At 42.3% G+C, this 10,214-nt stretch overlaps 1 long non-coding RNA gene across 1 annotated transcript; it reads left to right on the forward strand.

Moving 5' to 3' along the window:
• The first annotated feature begins 2,564 nt into the window (after positions 1-2,564).
• On the forward strand, positions 2,565-9,983 carry LOC309647244. Its single transcript, XR_014255886.1, has 2 exons — positions 2,565-6,572; positions 8,299-9,983. It is a non-coding gene; the product is annotated as an uncharacterized lncRNA (long non-coding RNA).
• Positions 9,984-10,214: the final 231 nt, after the last annotated feature.

Genomic DNA, 10,214 nt, shown 5'->3' on the forward strand with positions numbered 1-10,214 from the left:
CTTCAGTCAGTTTTAAGGGTGGAATATGTCACATTTCCTCCTCCTTTGTAGCTCTCCAACCCCACACCAGATGACCAAGCCTCTTCTGAATGTTTTGGTATTTTACCTACATCATTTCAAAAGCATCACATTTCTCTTTGAATCTGACTTTTATGCACACACACACACACACACACACACACACACTGACCCTTAGTTCCATGCGGATCCCTGTAATTCCACAACTCGTCGTTCACATTTCTGATATTGCACACATCATGTTGTGTTTCATTCATTCAGCTTATATGTTTGAGCCCTTCACATGCAATGTTCAGGTACTAGGGATTCAGCCACACATCCCGACACAAAATCCCTCACTCACGGAGCTTACATTCTAGTCAGGGGGAAACTGATGGTAAAATGGTAAAATATAGGGCATGTCAGATGGCGATAAGTGATATGGAGAAAAATAACGCAGGGAAGATGGCGGGGTGATGGTAGAAGGGGTGGCATTGGTGGGTCTTTTTTTTTTTTTTTTTAAACTATTTTTTAAAATAAATTTATTTATTTATTTATTTATTTTTGGCTGTGTCGGGTCTTCGTTTCTGTGCGAGGGCTTTCTCCAGTTGTGGCGAGCGGGGGCCACTCTTCATCGCGGTGCACGGGCGTCTCACTGTCGTGGCCTCTCCCGTTGCGGAGCACAGGCTCCAGACGCGCAGGCTCAGTAGTTGTGGCTCACGGGCCTAGTTGCTCCGCAGCATGTGGGATCTTCCCAGACCAGGGCTCGAACCTGTGTCCCCTGCATTGGCAGGCAGATTCTCAACCACTGCGCCACCAGGGAAGCCTGGTGGGTCTTTTATTATTTGTTTACTCCTGTGTCTTCTCAAAGGCAGAAATCAAGCCAGTCTTGGAGTCTTGAGTCCTTACCTTTCACACGGCCTGACCCTGTGAGGCTCAAGAAATATTTGTTGATTGAATACAGGAGGCCAGTTTCATGGAGCTCATTTGGTATGGAAATAGTTTGCCTTTCGCAGCTTTTGATGAAAGAAGTATTGGTTGGACTATGAATGGCCCTTCCAAGAAGGAAGTGACTGTTTATCTTTGGGGTGGGTTCTCCACTTTCTATGGTTTTATCAGGGCCCAGTGTACATTGGCAGTTTTGAACAGAGCTTCAGCATAAAGCCCACAGAGAACAAAAAATAGACAGACTTGGTCAGCAACGACGAAGGTTATTCCTTTTATGGAAGACATGAGAAATGAGAAATTAGAAGTCAAGAAGGAATGCCAGTGCCAGAAAAGGAGACAAGAAAAGGCAATGAAAGGAAACAAGGAAGAAACAACAAGAGAAAAAGGTAAAAGAGAATGAATTGGTAGAAAAATCCAAAGCCATGGTGGGAGAAACTCACAAACTCTAACTCTGATGAGGCTGAGAGAATTGGCAGGAGTAGGGAGCAGGGAAGCGTGGAAACATCCAGAAGCAAACCCAAGGCAGGGAATCCTAATTTCTTTCTATTTTTGACCAATTGGAGCTCTCCCTGAGGGTCTGGTAAGAGGTTATATCTCCACCCACTAGTACAACTATCCTAACTCGTCTTCACCATCCTTAACATCAGAAGGGTAAAGTTTGAAAAGGAGCAGCTCATGGACAAGACTTTAATGTGACAGAGGGGTCAGGAAGCATGGTGAATGTGGGCTTGTACAGGGTTCAAAACAAGTCCTCTCTCATGAAAGTTAACAGTGGAAAAGCAGCAGTTAGCAAACGTGAAATTTTCTTAGGTCTATAAGGAGAGCTTTGCTCATTCTACTTAAAAATACTCCTCCAAAATACTCAGAAGCTAGAGTGAGGTCTCTTTTAAAGACCATTTCATGATAATTTGAATATATTTCGTGTCTGTCTTACAGGGCTGAGGGTTCTTGGCTATCTCTACGTGGTTTCACCAAACACACCTGCTCTTTCTCCAGCGAGTGTAACTGACAGTTGCAGGTGAGTGGCAGTTGGCAGCCAGGCTGAGGGACCTGAAGATGAGGATGGGGCACTGGTGAGGGCTCCCATCGCCCGTCACAAAATGTCAAGCTCTCCTCCTCATGGTAGTACTTGTGTCCTCTCCTTAGAGGGTACCTCAACCTGAGACCCTTAAGAAAGCTCATCACATTCTCCAGAACCTTCACCATCTCAGAGGGATGGGAATTCGCACCATCTACGATGAATTTATTCCAGTAAATCCACATATTTTCTTCCTTTGCCTTCTCACAAAAGCTCTAGAAGTAAATGGAGGCACGAAGTGGTCAGTAACTTACTCCGGGTCTCACGGCTAATAATGCTGGGGGTCAGAATGTGAACCTAGCTCTGCCTTTCTGTTTGTGTGTTTCTGATTACACCTGGTAGCTCCATGGTGTTCACAGGAGGGCAACCGCAGAGCATCGAGAGGATGAAAACATAACAGGGAGGCATTTGTGATTGTTTGCTCCATTTTTTTTAAAGAACTCCTCTCCAAATTAAAAAAAAAAACAACAACGTTTTGTGTTGGCATATTTTAAAAATAATGAATACAATTTAAGATGAGATATTCATAAAGCTTTTTTTTTTATAAATTTATTTATTGATTATTTATTTTTGGCTGAGTTGGGTCTTCGTTGTGCGTGGGCTTTCTCTAGTTGCAGCGAGTGGGGTTTACTCTTTGTTGCGGTGCGCGGGCTTCTCACAGCAGTGGCTTCTCTTGTTGCGGAGCACGGGCTCTAGGCGTGTGGGCTTCAGTAGTTGTGGCTCACGGGCTCTAGAGTGCAGGCTCAGTAGTTGTGGCGCACGGGCTTAGTTGCTCCGCAGCATGTGGGATCTTCCCGGACCAGGGCTCGAACCCGTGTTCCCTGCATTAGCAGGCGGATTCTTAACCACTGCACCACCAGGGAAGTCCCGTAAAGCTTTTTAGCTGTATCTTCAACAAAATAAAATTTTAAAATGTGATCAAAAGAGCCTTACAATGAGTGCTACCCTACATCTTGTTTTATCTCTTCCGTGTGTACTTGATCAAGATCTTCCACTGCTGCTGGCTTGTTTTTGTTTGTAAAGCATCATTGCAAGGAGCATCTAATCATTAGCCTCAAGAAATCAAACATTAGAAGCTATCAAATAAAAAACATTCCTGGCATCATTGCTGATCCAAAGAGTGGGGGAGGGGTAATGACAAGACAAATCTATATTTTCTGTAACACTTACAGTCTACAACAGAAAATTCATCCTGGCAGGAAGTGCTTTAATTATTAAGATCAGCGTGGTGGTTTGTCCTGTAGGCAGGCTCTGAGAAAGGTCTCTTAGAGTCAGAGTATGATGGGGAAGGGAATCTGCTTAAGTAGCAATTAGTGGAGTGTTGTCTTTCAAAATATTTACCGATGAATGGAGAGAGGGGTCACGGCTTTTATGAGACCAACACTCCAAGGAGGTTTGGGTTAGCTTGTTTCATGGAGAAGAGAAGCGCAAATGTAAAGTTCACAGAGATCAGTTATCAATGTGGGAGGCCCCACAAAAGGCAGGGAGAGGTGACTCTGGTTGGCTGACTCTGCAGGAAACAGGGGCGCAGAAGGGGAGAGCGGAAAGGAGAGTGAGTTGCAGACTACAATAAGATTCTCTTTTCGTGGCCCAAACTTGCTTCCTAGTGACATCATCGAGTTGGGTACTCTCCAGAGCTCCGGGAGATCCAAGAAAGGGATAAGCAATATAAAAGGCTATTCATAGGAAAGTTGCTGTCTTCAAAAGAAAAGCATGCATAACATGAAACAATGTCATTGAAAACCCTAGGAAATTGATAGAAAAGGTGTGGTTCTGTCCTTCAGGTTTTCTAAAAAATAAAGAGGCTATTTAAGAAAACAGGGATGAGTGACCGCTTTTTAGTTCCTTAGCTCTAAGGATCACTGTACCTGATGAAGATGTTGTCTGCGGGTGGCCTTGAAGACTTTAAAGCCAGTTTCATGCCACAACCCAAAGACAGGAGGAGGGGAGCATGGGGCTGGAGCCTCAAGGGTATGTTTAAGAGCTTCCCTTTTATCTTCAGATGAAGTTAAACATAGTCCCAGAAATGCCTAATGGGATTGAAACATAATGATCTTTATACAACTTTGACTTGAGGCAGACAACACGCTATACCAGTATGAATTAATATTTAATAAATTCCACAATTAACTAGCCTTATTTAACTTCATTCTTTTTTATTATTACTTATTATTATTCATTATATTATTATTGCATTGCATTTGTGTGTGTGTGCAAGTTTTACCTCGTTAAAACTAAGCATTTAAAAAAAATACCCCCAATTTTTTCCTATTTTCAATTGTCTCCATTAAAAGAGAAGTAGACCCGGAACTTCAAAGAACGGAAGTGCCTCCAGCCTTTTTTACTGTCTCAGAGGCCTGGTCTCAAGCCAAGTGCCCCTTTGCCAGCTACCCCTCAGGCAATCACCTTGACAAATACAATTTTTTAAAAAAGACTTCAAGTTCATTTCCACCTAGAAGGATGGGAGGAAACAAATCGAAATGCTTAGTAAGAGGCAGGAAGTAGTCAGAACGTGGCAAAGCTCTTGGATAAGAAGGCCTCAGCATCCATTATGATGTTCCTGAGTTTGTTGGAATTACAGAGCACGCTTGTCCACTGATGTTGCGGATATAGTTTTCAGTGGAACAGGACAGGAAAAGGTTTTTAGGTGTTTTGTCCAGATGTCTGGTCTGGGATTCTGCAAACCACATCCTTCCTTCCTTGGGATGCGGGTCCTTTGTGCAGCTCCACCACTGACACCACTCACGTCTACTACCCTGTAAAACAGGAATCTGCCTCGGTAGATACTTAGGAGGAAGAACGCGACAACTTGGCCATTAGAAAAGTAAAGACATATGTCCCAAGAGAAATCCTCTGAGATGATTAAAATGAAGCAGTAGGTGTTAGGACTCTTCCTGGAATAGTTTAGAGAAATGAGGGATATGAGATAATTATTTGTGTGGGGCAAAAATGTGTTCAGCAAGGTTTTTTCCTCCTTTCTTTCTCTGCCTTTTTCTGAAAATGGATGGGCACTTCTTATAATTACGGGACACTTAATGGACTCACAAGTGTGTTTTATAGTGTTGATAGCTTATCCTTGTTTTTAAATAAATTTATTTATGTTTTATTTATTTTTTGGCTGCGTTGGGTCTTCGTTGCTGCACGTGGGCTTTCTCTAGTTGCGGGGAGGAAGGGCTACTCTTTGTTGCTGTGCGCGGGCTTCTCATTGCGGTGGCTTCTCTTGTTGCGGAGCACGGGCTCTAGGCGCGCGGGCTTCAGTAGTTGTGGCGCACGGGCTCAGTAATTGTGGCTCGCGGGCTCCAGAGCGCAGGCTCAGTAGTTGCAGCGCACGGGCTTAGTTGCTCCGTGGCATGTGGGATCTTCCTGGAGCAGGGCTCGAACCGGTGTCCCCTGCATTAGCAGCCGGATTCTTAACCACTGTGCCACCAGGAAAGCCCGGTTTATCCTTAACTTGGCTCCATCCCTCACAAACTGGCAAACCCTAAAAGATGCTATCAGCAGCTTAGAATTCCGTGTGTGTTAAGAAGTGCGAACAGTTCAGAACAAAAGTCAATCAGCATATTTATAATTAACAAGGATTTATTTTAAAGGGAAAATACATCAAGCACAATAATTTTGTGGCAAAACTAAATTACACATAATAGCTTTCCTATTTTCAAACAGGTTACTTTTGACTTAAAGAGTACTAAAATTAAACATTGACCTTACTTAATTTAAAAAATTTCTCTATACCCCTCTACGCTAAAGGACTACAAAATTTTCTCTCGCTAAAAGTAGATGAACTCTCCTTCTCATGAATGCCGCTTCCCCCAGTGCCTTTGGTTCTTTATGTTGGCAAGGAGTTTCAGCTTTTAGTGATCTTGTAAAAACTTGGAACCCTTGAGCAGTGGGGGAAAACAAATGCCTAGGTCTCTCCTTTAGTTCTGGGCCTCCACGGGACCCCCCAGGGGGCTGTCTCTGATTTGCCCCTCAAGGCGGCCACATTCCGGGTGAATGCTAAGTAAATATGTGTTGACTGATGTGTCCAAATGCAAGTCATTCTTCTCTGGAAGTGTGCTTGTTATTTATTAAGCACCCACAATGGGTCAGAGAGTCAATGAATTTCAGAGCTGGAAGGGATTTTAAAGGTGACCTGGTCCAACCCCTTCATTTTATAAACAAGGAAATTGAGATCCAGAGAGAAGGGCCCTGCCCAAGGTCAGACACCTGGTACGTGGCAGAGCTGGAAACAAAACACCAGCCCAAGCTCTTTCCTCCTACCACAGCTGCTTTATCCCTCATCGGACCTGATCCCTGCTCGCTAGAAATTTATAATTTAATAATACCAACTTTTTGTAGCTTAAGATATTTGCATAATCGGAATGATGGAGTTGGGATCTACTTTTGGATTTAGGGAGAAACTGATGAGAGAACAGAGACAAGGAGAAAAATGAATACCCCTAACATCTATATTTTCAAAATTGATTTAACTTTATTTATAGTCTACTTCGTTCCAAAAAAGATGTTAAGAAGCTTTGAATGGGACACATACGACAACACGATAAAACAGGTAAGAACAGTACTATAAAAACGAGTAAGAAAAATGACAAAAAGGAAAATAAATATATTTTTAAAATTTTTAAAAATTTATTTTTGATGAGTTGGGTCTTCGTTGCTGCACGTGGGCTTCCTCTAGTCGCGGCGAGCGGGGGCTACTCTTCGTTGAGGTGTGTGGGCTTCTCATTGTGGTGGCTTCTCTTGCTGCGGAGCACGGGCTCTAGGCACGCAGGCTTCAGTAGTTGTGGCTCGCAGGCTCTAGAGCGCAGGCTCAGTAGTTGTGGCGCACGGGCTTAGTTGCTCCATGGCATGTGGGATCTTCCTGGAGCAGGGATCAAACCCGTGTCCCCTGCATTGGCAGGAGGATTCTTAACAACTGCGCCACCAGGGAAGTCCCCAAAAAGGAAAATAAAAGTAGTAAAGGAAGTTGGGAACTAGAGTGAAATTAGTGCACAAAGTACGAGCCTTAAAGCCCTAGATATTTGCTACAGGGAGGCTACAGATTTGCTGCTAAGCCTCCTAGCAAGAAGCAGGAACTGTTACAAGAGTCACAATTCCCAGATAAAAAAACAAACCAGCCCTGGAAAAGCACAACGTTCTTCATTAATGAGGCCAGAGAGAAGGTTCTCCCATGTGTCCTCATATACCCTGAAGTCTACTAGGATAAACTGGAATTGGAATCCCAGGCTTTTTGAGGCGTTGGGGACCATCCAGTTCAACTCCCTGCCCAGGAACTGGAACAGAGACTTCTCAAGGTCACATCCTGGCACTGAGTCTCCTGGATTTGGAGAAGGAGGAGGGAATCCAGGCAACCTCTTCTCTTCCACAGCGGACCACTGGAGAAGGTTGGGATGTATCCTGATTAAACACAGATGCCCTTTTACCTGGCCAAGAAGTCATCTTCCTCCTCTTCAAGTGTCCGGAAGCCAAAGGGCTCAGATGCCAGAGAGCTGCAGCTCCTCCAAGTTACCCTGTTCCCCCTCCCCTCCCCTGCCACTGTCTTGAAGATGCCCCAAGGGAGACAGAGGGAAGAATCTGGGGCCAGCTTCTAAAAAGACTGTTTATCCTGACTGGCTGGCAGGATTGATTTAAAAATGCAGAAATTGGGCTTCCCTGGTGGCGCAGTGGTTGAGAATCTGCCTGCCAATGCAGGGGACACAGGTTCGAGCCCTGGTCTGGGAAGATCCCACATGCCGCGGAGCGGCTGGGCCTGTGAGCCACAATTACTGAGCCTGCGCGTCTGGAGCCTGTGCTCCGCAACGGGAGAGGTCGCGATAGTGAGAGGCCCGCGCACCGCGATGAGGAGTGGCCCCCCCTTGCCGCAACTAGAGAAAGCCCTCGCACAGAAACGAAGACCCAACACAGCCAAAATAAATAAATTAATTAATATTAAAAAAAATTTAACTTTGCATTCAAACTTTGTGTTAAACCACATATTTAAAAAAAAAAAAAATGCAGAAATTACTTCCCCGGGTAAAAGGCAGGGGACCATTTAGAGCTTTAAATACACAGCATATGAAAGAAGGAGGACAAATTATCTGTGGGAGAGGGAAAGGGGGAGGGGAGGTGATTTACCATTTCCCCTTTAGGGGAAACGAAAGAGAACATCTGGGTTCTCTGTGCCCATAAAAAGGTTGAGAGTAAAGATGTAGTATTTAGATTGCTTTGTAGTAGAGGTGGAGGGAAATCTGTTACAAAAAGTGATTTGTATTTTTTTAATTTCTCAATTTCTTTTCTAGTCTACCGAGGAAATCGCTGCCGAGAACAATAAAGTGGAACTTGGACAAGCTCAAAAATGTTTAGAAGGATATCCCACCGCACAGGGGAAAAGGAGGACGGGTGCAGATAGAAAAATATTTTTTTTTCTGTTTCAAACTTTCCCCTTTGATCTTGATTACTAAAGTATTATATAATCATTGTGTAAAATGCAAGAAGTAAATTTTAAAGGAATAGAGGATAAAATCCCCTCGAAGCTGATATGTCTTAAGGTTCTGGTAAATTTCTTCCTGTCCTGTTTTTTATGTGTGATTTTTATACATAAATATGATTCGATTAGAAAATTAACTAATTTGAAATTCAATTTCAAGTTGCAAGATAGTTCTTGAATTTCCTTCTTGTCCGCATTCTCTAAACCTGGAAGATTGGATTTCCTCTGCAGAAAGTCTGTACGTTTTAACTATGAGGTAAGGATGCTGATTTAGCAAATCTCTCAGAATTTAACCATCTAAAATTAGCAAGTCCCCCTCAAGGTAACTTGGAAGACAATGACATAATACCACCACACATTTCTTTTAATGCTGCTGACTTAGCTCACAATGTTTCTGGAATTCCTCCTATGGAATTACCTTCTGAGTCTACGGCACTTTCTTTTGAATGTTATCCGACTGACAAGTTCTCCCACTTTGAGGGTGGGTTTGATATTTAGAAACTTCCAAAAGTTATCAGATCTGATGAATAAGGTGTGTGATCCCTCAAGTTGAGCAGTATTGTTTTTGGTTAAGAATATATTGAGTCCTAACTGCAATGAACTTATTTTCTCATACAGTAACAAGGTTTTAGTGGAAGGGAGATTTACCCTTTCTCTGAGTCTCAATGAATTACATGGTGTGAAGGGGAAAATTGTCTCTGTAATTTTCCCCTTCACTAATTCAAATTATGTTTTCTGACTTGTAATTACACTTTTGGTGGCCAAAATCTATTTGTTTTACAAGCTCCAAGATAATTCTATTCTCAGTTTCTAGCAAAGCAAAAAGTGTTCCATATTCAAATGTAAGACAGTCACCGAGGCAAATTGTTCTTAACCAATTAATTAGCTAAAACTACACTTGACATTACCATTATCTCGAGATGTGGAAGGCTTCATGCTTTAATTATCCTGTTACTCATTTATAATGTTCCTTCTATTCATTTCAGCCTGAACATTCCTTCCCTAGTTTCTGCATCAATCTGGAAGTACAAAAGAGAAAATTAGATGGCACCGTTTGTCAGTACAGATTGTTAGTATTTCTGAAGGTTGCATACAGAGTCATGTGTAGCTTTCTGAATTCTCAAGCTTGCATAATATTTTAAGTACAAAGTATAACTCTACTCAGTGTTCCTTTTATCATGTTTCTTATATTTGACAGCAAAAGATTGCAAACTTTTTTATAACTCAAGGATTTTAGTAAACATCTTGAAGAAGAACCAACAATATTTCCCTTTATATTTTTTTCCTACAAATTCTTGTTTCTTCATGAGAAATTGAGATATATAAATGGTGAAACTGGGGGAAAATAGATACATATATTTAAAAAATTATTTACTGTCTTCTTAATATTCACGTTTTCTTATTTCTTGAAGACTGGTCCCCTCTCTTTCACTGAAAAATGTTATCCCCCTCTGGGTTGGTCAGTTCTGTAAGAGAAAAAATAAAATATTATCTGTTGTCTGTGTGTATATTATGCTGCCATTTGGCTAAAAAAAAGGTTTGGGGTTATACATGCATACATATTGCTTGTATGTGCAGAGACTATTTCTGGAAATATAAAAAAGACCTTGTTCGTCTCTGGGAAGAGAAATTGGGTGGCAGGGGGTAAAGAGGGAAGGAAATTTGATCACCTATCTTTTTTGAACCTTTTCAGTTTTTGGACCCTGTAGAACGCAATTACTCATTAGG

The sequence above is a fragment of the Balaenoptera physalus genome, assembly GCF_965194825.1.
Source record: "Balaenoptera physalus genome assembly, chromosome: 17".
Classification (NCBI taxonomy): Eukaryota; Metazoa; Chordata; class Mammalia; order Artiodactyla; family Balaenopteridae; genus Balaenoptera; species Balaenoptera physalus.